Source organism: Danio rerio, chromosome 12 (genome assembly GCF_052040795.2).
Source record: "Danio rerio strain M-AB ecotype USA chromosome 12, GRCz13ab, whole genome shotgun sequence".
Classification (NCBI taxonomy): Eukaryota; Metazoa; Chordata; class Actinopteri; order Cypriniformes; family Danionidae; genus Danio; species Danio rerio.
The window spans coordinates 46,446,374-46,461,788 of NC_141032.1; positions in this window are offsets into that span (position 1 = coordinate 46,446,374).

The window sequence follows — 15,415 nt, forward strand, 5'->3', positions numbered from 1 at the left end:
ATAGACATTTGGCATTTCCAACCACAGTTTTAAAATGTAAATGACAAAGTGTTTAAAATCTGTAAAAAAAAAAACTGAAAACAAATTGATTGATGTTGAACATGTACAAGCAGAAATGGTTGCAAATTGAAGTTTATTTATAAACTAAATTCAAGAGGATCACGTGCTTATGATTGACCGCGGCTGGTCCCGCATTAGCTAACATATGCTTTACCAATCAAACGATTCCTACGTCTCCAGAAATAATCAAAGCTTTATACAACAGTCGTCTTTGTTTTGAAGAATCCCCCTTCCACTACTACTCCTCCTCCTTTCCTAGATTGGGTTTCACGGCAGCCCACTGTTGCCTCACAGCAAGAACATCACTGGTTCTAGTCCTTACCAAGCCAGTTCTTTCTGTGTGGAGTTTACATGTTCTCTCCGTGCTCTTGTGGGTTTCCCCCTCTTCCCCGGTTTCCTCCCACCATCCAAAAACACTCGACTTGAGTTAATTGACTAATCCAAATTGGCACCATTGATGTGCTCCTAGCCAGTAGTTATCTCTTCATAACAATTTCCTAACTGCTCATTAGCTACAAACAGCAGGGAAGTTCATCAAGATCTACCTAAGCTTAAAGGTTCAGGACACCCTGGAGAACTTTTTTTTTTATATTAACAGATTTGTGTGTGTTGAGCATCAGTTAAAACAATGTTAGCACCTGTCAGCTTTAATTGTGGGGAAAACTGGATGATTTTGAGCTTTTGTCAGCTGATTTCAGCTTCCGGGTTTAAAATGATTTTTGGGGCGGGATCAAATTTGGCGATGAAGCGCAGTGCTGCAAGTGCAATGATGACGCGTCGGTTTCTCATTATTATTCATAGCGGAGTTTCCTTATCCTATGTGAAGAGCCGGCTGCTTAATTATTCATGAGAGCACGTGCTTTCCGAAGGCAAGGCAGACCTTGCTAGCAAGCTGTGAGACACGGACCCGTGGCCACGGCACACAGTATTTAGCGGTTCATGAAGGCTCGTATGTGTTTGTTTCCATGATCCACGGGGTTTGTTGCATTATTTTTCCCCGCGATCATGTTGGGGCCAATACAGCAAAGCAGTTTGTGTGCTACAAGCATTTTTGTTGGGAGACGAGTAAGAGAATTGGAGAATGGTGGACGCTGTCTTTTATCAGAAATTTGTTCACATTTAGACACATCACCGTGCTGCTGTGTTTGCCTAAATCCTCCAGATTACCAGCAGGGCTAATGGTTAAAATAGTCAAGGCAGGAGACGGCACTGAGTCTCCATTCAGATTCAGAGTCAGACCTGGGGATTGAGGGAAAAGTCCTCATTTATAGTGGTTATAAGAACAGGATTATCTTTATAATGATATAAATTGTGGTTATCTGTATATGAAATTACGAATAACAAATGGATATGGGCATTAAACTGCTGTTTGCATTTTAACTTTGTAATAAACTCATGCGTCTCCTCACGGTTTGTGTCTTATTTTGTAAGCTAACTGACACCAGTTCGTTCCTCTCCTTCTCCCCTGCTGGCCACGCCCACTCCTGCCATATGCTCTCGGAGCTCCATGCCCATTAATCATGCATCTTTTGAAAAAATTCTGAAGTAGACTTGAACAGAAAGTGGGGGGTGTTATGGCCCTTTAAACTCCCCTCTCACCCTGCACACAGGAGGGAGTCCCAGGCTTGAGGATCTTCTGAGCTCAGGGCTCTCTTTCGTGACGGCATGCCAAAAAAGCTTTACAATCAATCATCAGCTAAGTGTGAACTCTTGAAATGATTATTTAGTCTATTTGCCCTAAATGCATTTAGACTCAGAGTTAGGACAATAGAATTGCATTTTTTATCATTACACCAAAGGATGTGGCTAAATTTTATATGTATCTCAAAATGCATTCAGAGCCAAAGGGATAGCAAAACTGTTGCAAGATAATGGTGAGATAAATGTATTTTTAATACATTAAGACTTACTTTGGTCCCACTTTATATTGTGTTCCTAACTACTATGTACTTACATCAAAAAATAAATACAATGTACTTACTGTGTTTATAATGTATTTGAGAATACTTGTGGTGCTTTTGAGTTGGGATAGAGGTTGGGTTATGGACAGGTTTGGTGGTATGGGTAGGTTTAAGGGTGGGTTAAGGTGTAAGGGATGGTAAACAGTGTATTTACTAATGTATTTACAAAAGTTAATTACAGATGTAATTACATACATGTATTGAATCAAGCATAAGTACACAGTAAATACATGTATTTACATAATAAGTACATTGTAACAAACTATTAATTCCCATGTAAGTACATATTTGCTAAGGCCACTTAATATAAAGTGGGACCCTTACTTAAGATGTTACTTTTTCAATTAATACATTGTGATGAATGTTAAGTTGAAGTGGTTTTGAAAATGCATTCTCGTGATGATTGGTTTGTGAATGAATTGATTAGCTACAAGCTGCACATCTTCAAAAAAAAACATTTATACTTCTAAAAAGGTAGATACACTACAATTGACTTCAGACACCTTTTTTTAAGGCATACGCAGTTGAAACCAGAAGTTTACATACACTGTATAGAAAGGCACATAACCATTTAAAAAAGTCAGATGTTAATGTGACTAAACTTTTTTCTTTTTTAGGTAAGTTTGCATTATCAAATTTGTTTCTGTTCTGTTTAATAGCAGAATAATGAGAGAGATATTTTTGAGAAATTGTTATAACTTTTCTTAAAAGTCAAGTTTACATACAATAAGATTATTCTGCCTCTGAAAAAGCTCAGATGATGGGGTCAAGGTTTTGGAAGTTTCTGATTGGCTAATCGACAACATTTGAGTTAATTGGAGGCAAAACTGTAGAATAGTATTTAAGGAAAACCTCAAACACACTGCTTCCTTGTGTGACAACATGGAGAAATCAACAAGCCAGAATCAACAACAAAAAAAAAAAAAGCCAGATTACAATTTGCTAAATGACACTGGGAAAAAATAGTTTTTGGAGACATGTCCTATGATCTGATGAAACTAAGATTGAACTGTTTGGCCATAATGACCAGTGTTACATTTGGAGGGCAAAGAGGAAAGCTTACAAGCCAAGCAACACCATCCCAACTGTGAAGTATGGGGGCGGCAGCATCCTGTTGTGGGGCTGTTTTGCTGCAGGAGGGACTGGTCCACTTCACAGCATAGTTGGCATCATGAAGAAAGAACATTATGTAGAAATACTGAAGCAACATCTCGAGACATCAGCCAGGAAATTAAAACTTGGCCACAAATGGGTCTTCCAAACAGACCATGATTCTAAGTGTACTGCCGAATTAGTTCAAATGTGCTTTAAGGACAACAGAGTGAATGTTTTGGAGTGGCCATCACAAAGCCCTGATCTCAATCCTATAGAAAATGTGTGGGCAGAGTTGAAAAAGCTTGTGCGAGCAAGACAGCCTTTTAAATCTGACTCAGTTACACCAATTTTGTCAGGAGGAATGGGCCAAAATTCCCTCAAACTATTGCGAGAAGCTTGTGGAATGATACCCAAAACATTTGACCAAAGTTATAAAGTTTAAAAACAAAGCTAAAAAAAAAAAAAACACCAAGGAAATGTGTGTAAACTTTTGACTGTCTAGAAATTAATAAAAAATAATCTCAATATTCTGACATTTAGCAAATGTAAATCATTTAGGTAATCCTAACGGACCTAAAATAGTAAATGTTTAGTCTGATTTACCATCAGACATGTTTAAAAAAAATGGTTATGTTCCTTTTTTTAGAGTGTATGTAAATTTCTGGTTTCAACTGTTTTAAAATAAGGTCAATAATTTTAAGTAAAATATTTAGCACTTAAAGCAGTGCAATCCAATTTTAATGTCAACGTTTTATTATACAAAATTTTTTAAATTCTCAGACTGTCACGAGTCAAAGTACAAATCTGCAAATCATTGCACTTAAAAATGAATCAATCTAGATTAAGCATGTGGTTGCATTTTCTCAATAATTCAAAATTAGTGACGTGTCAAAATTCCGGTAAGAAATGTTATTCACACAAGAACTCATACAAAGTACAAACTTCAGGTTAATTGCAAACTGTTTACTTCATGAATTAAATTCCTACAGTTGTTACTTGAAAAATATTATTTACAAATGAACAGATATAAATAAATAAATGTTGAGTCATGTAGAAGTCATGAGATGCGCGAGTTACCAGCAGATGTCTGCAATACACGATTGTACTATGTTATCTTGTAAGGCGACATTGTTGCTTTGCATGCTCACTAAATGGAATGTAGCTGTTGTCAAGCTACCCTCCTACGTGCGGAAAAGGGTAGATAACTACTGGAAAATCTACATTATCTTAAATAGCTGAGATGCTGTCAAGCTACTGAACAATGTAGCTAAGCTAGTGGTGATTAGTGGGTGATTATTTGTTTCATAAGCTGAAGCAGAAACATGTGACTGTCATTCAAATGTGTTTTATTACCCAATGGGGTTGTTGGTTCTATTGCTGTAAGAGCTATTAAAGAAAATCATTTAGTTATTATTTATGTCTTACATACAGTGTTTTACTGGACAAAACAATGCAAAATCCTAGTTTGAACAATTAGCCTTGCATAATAGAACATCATAAATCATGCACTAGGACAATGCATGGTAACAGAAGCTGACCAATTCTACAAAAATGTTAACAATGTGTTAAACTTGAACATTTTAACATATGAATCAAGTGCTAAACACCATAGGAGCATGTCGGGTCATGCTTGAAATCTGCAAAAATGTAACAGCTAAAATGTGTTAGTCACATGATAGAAATGCAAGCATTACATGTTAACTGATGCTAAGACATGCTAATTCATGTCAACAAAGTGTAAAAACATGTTAACTATATATGCTAAACATGCTAGCAAACAACTAACAAGCTAATCTGTGCTGTCAATGTGAAAACATATTAACCATTTGTTAAAACATGCTAGCATCAGGCTAACTGTACAAACAAGCTAATCTTCACTATCAACATGTTAACCATGCTACAATTTTGCTAACTGGTGTTTGAAAAAAATACTAAACAGGCCATTCATATGCTAGTAACATTTTAGCATAGTGTGAGTTTGAAAATGCTAGAAATAACTATATATAGTGTGCTTTCACACCTAAACTTTTGTTTCGGAACCTGTCTCGTTTGCCCAGTTAGCGCGGTTCGTTTAGCATATGTGAATATATCAATCGCGCTCGGATCCGCACCAAAACAATCAATCTGAAATCGCATGAATGAGGTGGTCTTGACTTGATTGAAACAAACTCTGGAGCGGATTGATTGTAGTGAGAAAGCAATACAATCCAAGCCTGACTTCTCTGACCACATTTCTAGAACTGCTCGATCGTGCAGATTCGCACTCTATAACATCAGAAAGATCCGACCCTTCTTATCTGAACATGCAGCTCAACTCCTTGTTCAAGCTCTTGTTCTCTCCAAACTGGATTACTGTAACACTCTACTAGCTGGGCTTCCAGCTAACTCTATCAAACCTCTTCAACTGCTCCAGAATGCAGCAGCACGAGTGGTCTTCAATGAACCTAAACGAGCACATGTCACTCTGCTGCTCATCCATTTGCACTGGCTGCCAGTTGCTGCTCGCATCAAATTCAAAGCTCTGATGTTTGCTTACAAAGTGACTTCTGGCCTTGCTCATTCTTATCTGCTCTCGCTTCTGCAGATCTATGTGCCCTCCAGAAACGCCTCGTGGTTCCATCCCAAAGAGGGAAGAAATCACTTTCGCGAACGCTCACGCTCAATCTGCCCAGTTGGTGGAATGAACTCCCTAACTGCATCAGAACGGCAGAGTCACTCGCTACTTTCAAGAAACGAATAAAAACTCAACTATTTAGTCTCCACTACACTTCCTAATCTGCAATTGCCTCTCTGAATATCAGACTAACTGTACCAAAAAAAAAAAAAAATAAATAAATACTAATACTACACTGTAAAAAAAAAAAAGTTGAGTAAACTTAAAATAATTAGGCAACCTATCACACATAGCTTTTTGAGTTAACTCAACAAACAGGGTTTGAAGACCAGTGAACTCAAAATATTTTGTTGAATTCTTTAGTTCTCTGAACAAAAAGTATCATGTTCACCCAACAAGATATTTTTGTTTGCTGAACAAAAAATATCATGTTCAACCAACAGGATATTTTTGTTTGCTGAACAAAAAATATCATGTTCATTCAACAAGACATTTTTGTTTGCTGAACAAAAAATATCATGTTAACCCAACAAGACATTTTTGTTTGCTGAACAAAAAATATCATGTTCAACCAACAGGATATTTTTGTTTGCTGAACAAAAAATACCATGTTCAACCAACAGGATATTTTTGTTTGCTGAACAAAAAATGTCATGTTCACCCAACAAGATATTTTTGTTTGCTGAACAAATATTATCATGTTTACTCAACAAGATCTTTTGTTTGCTGAACAAAAATTTTCACGTTTATTCAACAAGATCTTTTGTTTACTGAACAAAAATGATTATGTTTACCCAACAAGATTTTTTTAGTTTACTGAACAAAATAAAACAAACTGATTCATTATGCATTTACTATTAATTTTTAGGATTCAAATTAAATACACAAGAATAGTCAATTCACTTTTTTTATTTTTAACTGTGTTCAAATCACAATCCAAAACATTTGCATACAAAATCAGCATTTGACATTAGCCGTGTTCAGCATTGGGCTAGTTTGTACACAACTAGTACTGAATGTTTCCAGATTTGAAAAGATTGTACACTGCCTCAACATAAAATAACTGGCAACCTTACTAAAACCAAGCTATTAGTGTGTCTAAACACTCAAACCAGGTGAATATACAATCATCTAATCAGAGTAAACCCTAAAAGCCACTCCATTCATACAGTCTTTAAAGTGTACTGCACTTTTGTCAACAAAGTACATAAAGTCCAAAAACAGACCTCAAAACATTGAAACAGTGGCACATTAGGAAGTGGTCACGGGTCAGTTGCCGTTACTGTGTGGAGTTTGAATGTTCTCCCTGCGTTCACGTGGGTTTCCTTTGGGTTCTCCGGTTTCCCCCACAGTCCAAAGACGTGTGGCACAGGTGAATTGGGTAGGCTAAAATTGTCCGTAGTGTATGTGTGAATGAGTGTGTATGGATGTTTTCCAGAGATGGGTTGCAGCCGGAAGGGCATCCGCTGCGTAAAACAAGTTCATTGCGCTGTGGCGACCCCAGATTAATAAAGGGACTAAGCCGAAAAGAAAATGAATGAATGAATGAACTGAACTCTCGCAGATCATGTGCCACCAACCTCCATAAAACATGCTGAATCACTTAAAAAGTATATTTGAGTTCTTTTGGGTGTTCCATATTCAGTCTATACAAGAGGCTGAACAAGTAAGCGAAGGCTGCAGGCAGATGTGTGATATCCTGAAGTACTATGGCCTCCTCCAAGATTTTAGCGAGGTTCATCACATATTGCAGGGATGCAGAAGTGCCATTATCATCTTCCACCACAGTGAAGATTCCAATCCTTTAATCTCTGGTGCTGTGGTCTTCAGGGTCCGTGTCCTTATAGGAGATTAAGTAATGGGAAAATTAATTGATGTGTAATATTAATTACTACTTATTAATGTTATTACTATTATGCAAAGAAAATAAAAACATGTAATACTTTCGTACATACAAACAGTAACACTTTGAATAGTCTATAATATATGATAATTGAACAATATATTGACAACTTTTTAATATTTAGCAATTTTTTAAACTTTTATTTTACATAAAATTGCAAAGATTTACTTTTATTTGATACAGTTTCAATTGTGAAAGTTGTTTATTGTCCTGTTTAGAATATAACTGAGCCTTTAATTGTCATTCATAAGGGATTTATAAAGCATAAATAGTCCTCACTTTAGATTAGGTCACAACTGGATGAAGTTAAGCTCATAAAGCATATACTAACATACAAAGTAACTATTATTACATACCTTAATATTAGGATATTTAAATGTTAATTTGAATAGTTTATTAATCGTGTACTTAAGCATTCTGAATGATCTTAAAAACACCAACTATTCTTAAATAACTGGTTTGTAAATAATGCAATACTTAAATTAGTAATACAAATGAATCATTAAAGTTAAAAAAAATATAATCATTGAGCACTTCATGTAGAGTTATGCTTAACAGAAAATAAATTAACTATTCGCTAATACTAAATAAATTATTTATAGCGTGCAGCTATTAAAAGTGTTACCAAGCAGACTAATAAATGTAGAATAGGGTATGAAAATGGGTAACTTACCAGACATATCTTGAGAAAGCAAGCAGAATTTTTACGAAGAAAAATTGGCAATCCCTCAAGAGCTGCTCTTTCTCGATCGGTGACAATATCAGTGACCTAAAGGAAAGTCATTTACAAAGGGTGTTTTACAATCTTATTGTTTTGTAAGTAAAAATGTACTTAGTACATTTAAATGAGCATAGTATTTTATTCATGCTGTTGAAAAAACACATGGCTTTATTTTTAAAAAATAATTTTGTGGTTTCCATACAATGGAATTTGATAATGGTTGTGTTGGCAAATTTAGAAAAATGTTTAGTTTCATGTGACAATTACTTTGAGTTAAAAACTACAGCTATTATTTTCTATTTTCCTCTTTGAATGTATTCATTTGAAATGGTCACTCAAAACAAGTGAAACATCTGTTATTTATCTTACTTCCATCTCACAATCAAAACACAACTTGACACAATTAAAATTAATGCAAAAGGGCTGGACAATTAAATTGTTGCAATTACGTTTTATTAGACTGTATTACCTGAGCATGAAATTCTTGACAGGACAAAATATGTTGCACATGTTAAAAACATCAGACGGGTGTATAAGAAAAAAAAAATCTTAATGAGTACCTGCTCATCCATCTTGTTTAAAGTTGTATCCATCTCTGGACCCATTGAATCCCTTCTTTTCTGTAGAGTTTCAGGAGAGGTGCTGTATATTTATCAAGTCACTCGATTAACTGTCTCAGGAGATCTACATTACAGATCTGAGAAAACTCTGTGCAGATCTACAATATACAAAAAAAACATACATATTAATTTTTACACATATATATATATATATATATATATATATATATATATATATATATATATATATATGTAAATGTAAATATTTAAATGTTCAAATGCTGAATACAGATGTATTTTGAATTACCTATAATAATAATGTTGTTTGTTATTTTTAGCATTATCATTACTACCTTGAATGAAACCAAAGCAATTGCAATAAAGTGACTTACCTCTTCCTTAAAGTCCAGGTTATCTCTCTCTAATTTCTTCCTGGCTAAATCTCAACAACTTCTTTTGGGCAAAGAGAAAAGGTTTCTTGCATCTGCTGGTGAATGACCGTCAAATTTCACTGATGATAACAAGTCTCACCTCCTCAAGGAAATCTTGCATTGAATTATGTCATTGTCAATATTTCAGTCCTTTTGAGCAAAAAGAAAGAAAAATATATATTTAGCCCTTTATATTTTTTATGTAAATAAAAGCTAGCTGACTGTTAAAGCAAGTTGGTCTGAATATGATAGTAATTTAGTCGAGCTAACAAATCAAGCAATGAATTACATGAAAATCACACGATTTTCACACAAATTACACAGTTAAACACGTCACCGTTTGTTCCACTGGCTCTGGTTCGAAGGGAAAAAAGGTTATGATGTGCGCAATGCTGACAGCAATCTAGATAAACAGGACATAATGTTATATTTGACTTGGATACCTGATCTGGTATGTTATATGATACTCATTGTATTAATCGTGAGTTATTAAAGCAAATGACTCGATTGAAATCGCTATTTGTTTCAAATACATTCACTCTAAACTTTTATTGATGTAAATAGCCAAAACCAAGTGCACGAAACAAGTAACTCACGGCTAAATTATAACAAATAGTTCCGTATTAGGATACACGCGCACATCAAAGCCAACATATCAAATAATATAACGTTAGATGACAACAAAAAGAGACATACATACCTATGATTTAGCAGAAACGTCGTTGGCCTGCTCTTAACTAGGGATGGCTGACGTGAAACTGATGTTTTGACACAGTGTCGAGATCCCGAAGCGCAAGTGTTTCGAATCACTGCACCGAAGCATGATCCGAAGCACCCAAGTCACGTGACTAAAGTGTTTCGAAACACCTAGTCACGTGACTAAAGCGATTCAAAGCCTCGATCAGCTTAGAAACGTTTCGAGACCTGGTGAATCCTAATTTGACTGCCAAGGTCTCCAAATTATCTCTGTCTCAAATGGCTTAGAGCACTGTGGGTTTGCTTATTGATTCTATGCTTAGCATGATGTTTTGGGTTCGAATCCCGACTTCGAAATCATGGTTTTATGTATTTTAATCATGTTTCTGTTTTGTGTAGCCTAAATAGGATACAGCTACAGTTACGCCATCAATTTAGCATCATTTTTGTAACACTGTAAAACAATAATAAATATTTTTACAGTATGGTTGGGTTTAGGGTTTGGGTAGACATTAATAAAATACAATAAATGGGAAATTTAATGAATAATATAAATAATTCTTGATAACTTCAGGCCACCGTTTTTGATCTAGCAACAACCCTGTTTTAAGACAAAAACAAGACATATTTATTCACAAATTGTTTATTCGGATATCAGACCAATGTTGAAACAAAACGATACAAGAGCAACGCATTACCAACTGGTATTAAAGCATTTTAAAACAACTGCTACTGACTGGCTTCGAAACCTACTACTCCTGCATGGATGTCTGACACCTTAACCACTGTACTATGTTACTTGAAGGATTCCAATTTCACAAAGTGGGGTTTAATCCCTCAATTTGTTCAATCGTTCTGTGCTGAAGCTGTTTCAGTGCAATATATATAAAAAATGACCACTAAATGTCACTGTAGAGTGAGGTTTCGAAACGTTTCGAAGCTTCGACACATTTGCTTCGACTGTTTCAGTGTTTCACGAAGCCTCGCTTTGCCCACCACTACTCTTAACCGCTCTATCACGGTCTCTCACATCATTAATACACTGGTAAAATAGATCGGGCAGTCAGATGGGTAGCACATCGCACAAAAACATGTATACAATTATATACAATCGATTATGAAAACGATTGACACGTAGCTCCGCAGAAAGAAAGATGGTTCGTTTTGTCGCGCGCACGTGACAGGTACCCCCTGCAGTGAGCTATGGAAGTAAATTGCGCATGCGCCAGAAGCTTATAAGGCGCAACAAGAAGGGCACGCATCAACGCAAAACTAAGAATTTTGTATTAGTTCAACGAAATATTTTAAGTTTTTCACATTGAAGCACCATATTTGTTGAACAAACTAACTATTATTTGTCAGCATTTCAAATGAAAATATTTAAATTCAGTTCACTTATTAATCTTTGTTCAGAGGACTTTTTGAAAGTTGGCGTTTTTACAGTGTACTAATACTTCCCTTCTTAGACTTTACAGACCTGAAACTTGCCTATAGCACTTATTCATTGTTGCTCTTAGTTGTGTAAATTGCTTCCTTGTCCTCATTTGTAAGTCGCTTTGGATAAAAGCGTCTGCTAAATGACTAAATGTAAATGTAAAAATGTAAATGTATATCACCGTGTATTATGGATATGTAATAGGCATACGGCTGTCATTCCAGACATCCCAAGTCTCCTGGAAGTTTCGGGAGTCTCCTGCAAATGCACAGATACTCCCGGATACCCACAAACGAGTGATAATCTTCTGGAAATCTGGAAGTCTCCCTCCCGATCCTCAATTACGTCGCGCACCCTTCTCACCCCTCCCCACCGCATCCCTGCTCGCTCTTCAGACACGTCGCGTGCACCTCGTCAAACACCCTAAATCATTCTTTCTATTTCACACTGTTTAAACCAGGGGTCTCAAACTCAATTTACCTGGGGGCCGCAGGAGGCAAAGTCTGGGTGAGGCTGGGCCGCATAAGGGATTTCACAAAAAAAAAAGTCCTCAAATGTCATTATTAACAGTTTTAATTATTTCTTCTGAACATGAAGTGTCCTGAACATTAACAGAACATTGAGTGAAGATTATGAACAGTTCTTCTGAACATGGCATCTTTTGCCTACTCCTTGCTGCCAGAGACTTGACAGCGCTTCTTCTCACAAATCTGAACCACATTTGGCTTTAGAGCGGAAGCAGTTGAGACCCTCAGTATGGCTTGGGGGAACTCACTCAAAACTTCCATTCCCGCCTCACCTAAAAAAAAGGTGTATATATGTATAAATAAAACACCCCCACCCCACTCCAGTCACATCAGTCTGTACCAGTCTGTATCTACCTATAATATATATAAGATGCAGGCTGTAGTTAGGTAGGTGGCAGGCTGCAGATAGGTAGCTAAGTGGCAGGCAGGGGCGGGAACAGCTTACCTTGGTTCTGGCCGGCGCGAGTTCCCTCCTTACACTTCCCGGCCATCACAACGTCTAACAAAGGGGCGGGGGTGTGTGGTGACGTCATCGGCATCCCCGCCCCTTTGTTTACATGGCGGGCGGGGAATGCCAGTGACCGATGTGTACGGATGGAATCAGCGGAGCAGGGAGCGCTCTCTCTCCCTGCTCCGCTGATTCTGTCAGTGTACAGCGGTCAGCGCGGGCCACAAAATATTGCACTGAGGGCCGCAAATGGCCCGCGGGCCGCGAGTTTGAGCCCCCTTGTTTAAACTGTACAACACAATTTACGGCCCTGCTTAAACCAGCCTAGGCTGGGCTGTTTTTCCCAAACAACAACATTACTGTGTGGCTCAACTATCATAATACAATGCATCTATTGGGAAAAGAATGATGTAGTGACGATTGTTTCCCAAAAACATAGATGCTTTCAGGGCTCAACAATAAGGACTGCCCGGTGGCCCAGGGCCAGCGTGAGAGACGCTTGGGACAGTAGACAGGATCATTACTGGACCGATTGGGACAGTGCTGCCTTGTCACTTACATTTAATTTGTCTGCTACTATTTGTCAATTGCGTGCATTTTAAGTTGTGCTTTTAAGTCTTTAAACACTACCTTCTCTGTAATGCCGTACACACTATATTGCTTTTCAATTCCTCTTATCTGATTTGATGTTTTGAGCATGCTATTTTTTTCCGTAACCTAGTAACAACCAGTACAGCGAAGAGATGGCAACATGGCGGCAACATCAAATTATAAGGCTAAAAGAAAACGTCTGTTTCTAACATCTTGGAAGCAGACATTTAGGTGTGAAAAACGTAATAAAAAAAAGAAGTGATGTTTTACAGTTTGCTGTCAGTTTGACAAGTCAGCCACCTTTTGTTAAATAATTTCGAACCGCAATAAAATACCTTCACATTTTCCTCTGCTCTTTTTGTTTGCATAACACTTTCATTAACATTTTGTTATTATTATTTAAAATATGCGGCAAAAAATAGCTGTTAACTTCCCTTTTTTTTGTTGGGGTCAGTGAAAATTTTGACAGGGCAAGTAAAAATCTGAACCACTGGCCCGTTCGGATCAGTAGAAAAAATCCTTAGCGTTAAACCCTGGCTTTGTCGCAGATCCATCATTTGAACCATGTTAGTTATAGCATAAAATGGCTATAATGAGGATCTAATGGGGTGGAGTAACTACTTCTATAGAGAAAAAAAAACATACTTTTATGTCTAAATTATATAGATTTACACGCACACAGACAAAAAAAAAAATCAATATTAGTTTAGATAAAAACATGCACTCTTTTTCCATATTAATTGAAATATATGCAAATGGTGCATACAGGGCCTGTGTCTCTTTTACAAATATTATTGAGAATTTTTTATAATCTATTCTAAAACATAAACCGCTTAGCTAACACTTATTATAATCTCATATATTAATCACATAAATCACTAGGCTAATGATTGTAATTTACAGTAGGCCATTTACTAACAAAATAAAAAAAAATCCTACTTAATAATAATAATATTATTAATTATTATTATTTTTTCATTTATTTTTTGTTATTACTAATTTTACATTTTGACACATTCAAGCCATGCAGAAATCTTCTAATCAACAGAACTATGTTGTCTATGTCATATACAGTACAGATACATTTCTTACTTTAAACAGGTACAATAACCTAATCAAAAGCATTAACGTATGCTTTATATTTTCGTTTTAACAAGCGTTGGAGACGTGATGTAAATTCTGCTTTTAAATAATAGGTCACCTATAGCTTTCGTCATGAGTCACAGCTGCCTTTAAAATGGCATAAATGTTTAAAAAGTGCACTGCGATGAGAGCACAATTGTCAATATGAAGATCGCTAAAACTGAACTGTAAAAAATACTTCGAAAGCAAATTACACCTAAAAGAGATGACCTTAATGCTTTTTTAAATCATTCCAAGTTTAAATGTTGGAATGTTCTAAATGAATAGGGCAAATGGGCGATACTGGGGAATAGAAAACAACCAGGAACCATGCTTCTATGCTTCTAACTACAGCTCTAGAAGTGTATTTGCAAGCGTGCAAGTTTGCAAATGTTCGTTGGAACAACGGATTTGGGAAACGCCAAATCAACAAACTATGTTTGTAAGGACGGATCCTGCGACTTTAGTTGGTTAACGATGGTTTTTGGAAACGCACTCCTGGTTGGCTGGTTTTAGCTGGTGGACCAGTTTGGTTTTAGAAGGGTCTTGGCAATTTTCAGGCTGGTTTTCAGTTATTTCCAGCCTGGTCTTAGCTAATCAGGCTGGAAGATGACCAGCTAAAACCAGCTTGACCAGCCTAGTCAGGCAAAACCAGCTAGTTCCAGCTTAAACTAGGCTTATCAAGATGGTTTTAGATGGTAATTTTCCAGCCTGACCAGCTAAGACCAGCCTGGAAATGGCCCAAACCCCTCTAAAACCAGGCTGTTCGACCAGCTAAAAGGTTGGTTTAAGCTAATGTTTTTTTCAGTAACGTGATCCTAGTTTATTATTTAATCATTTTAGAATTCAAAATTTATAAAGTCAAATTGTTTCAATTAATTCAAATGTAAAGTTTTCTACAGTGATTGTAGTGAATAGAAACTAAAGTGTGAATCTGGAAGGTTCTGTTAAAGAATAGACCTCTACATGACAACAAACCGTTTAAGAAAAAAATAAATGAAGAGTGTTTTATTACACAGATTCATTACCTGTTGAGGTTTTCAGTGTGGGGATCTGGAAAGAATGAAAAATACAGATTATTAAATACATCATAAAATTAATAGTTTTCCTTTTTACACTTTTATTCCTAAAATGGGAGGTTTGATGGAGGGAAATTCACTGATCTATCATTTTCTAATAGAGTCAGGCACTTTTGTGCAGAAAGTGACTTGTATATGAGAACTATTATAATTGGACAACTAATTGTCGTAG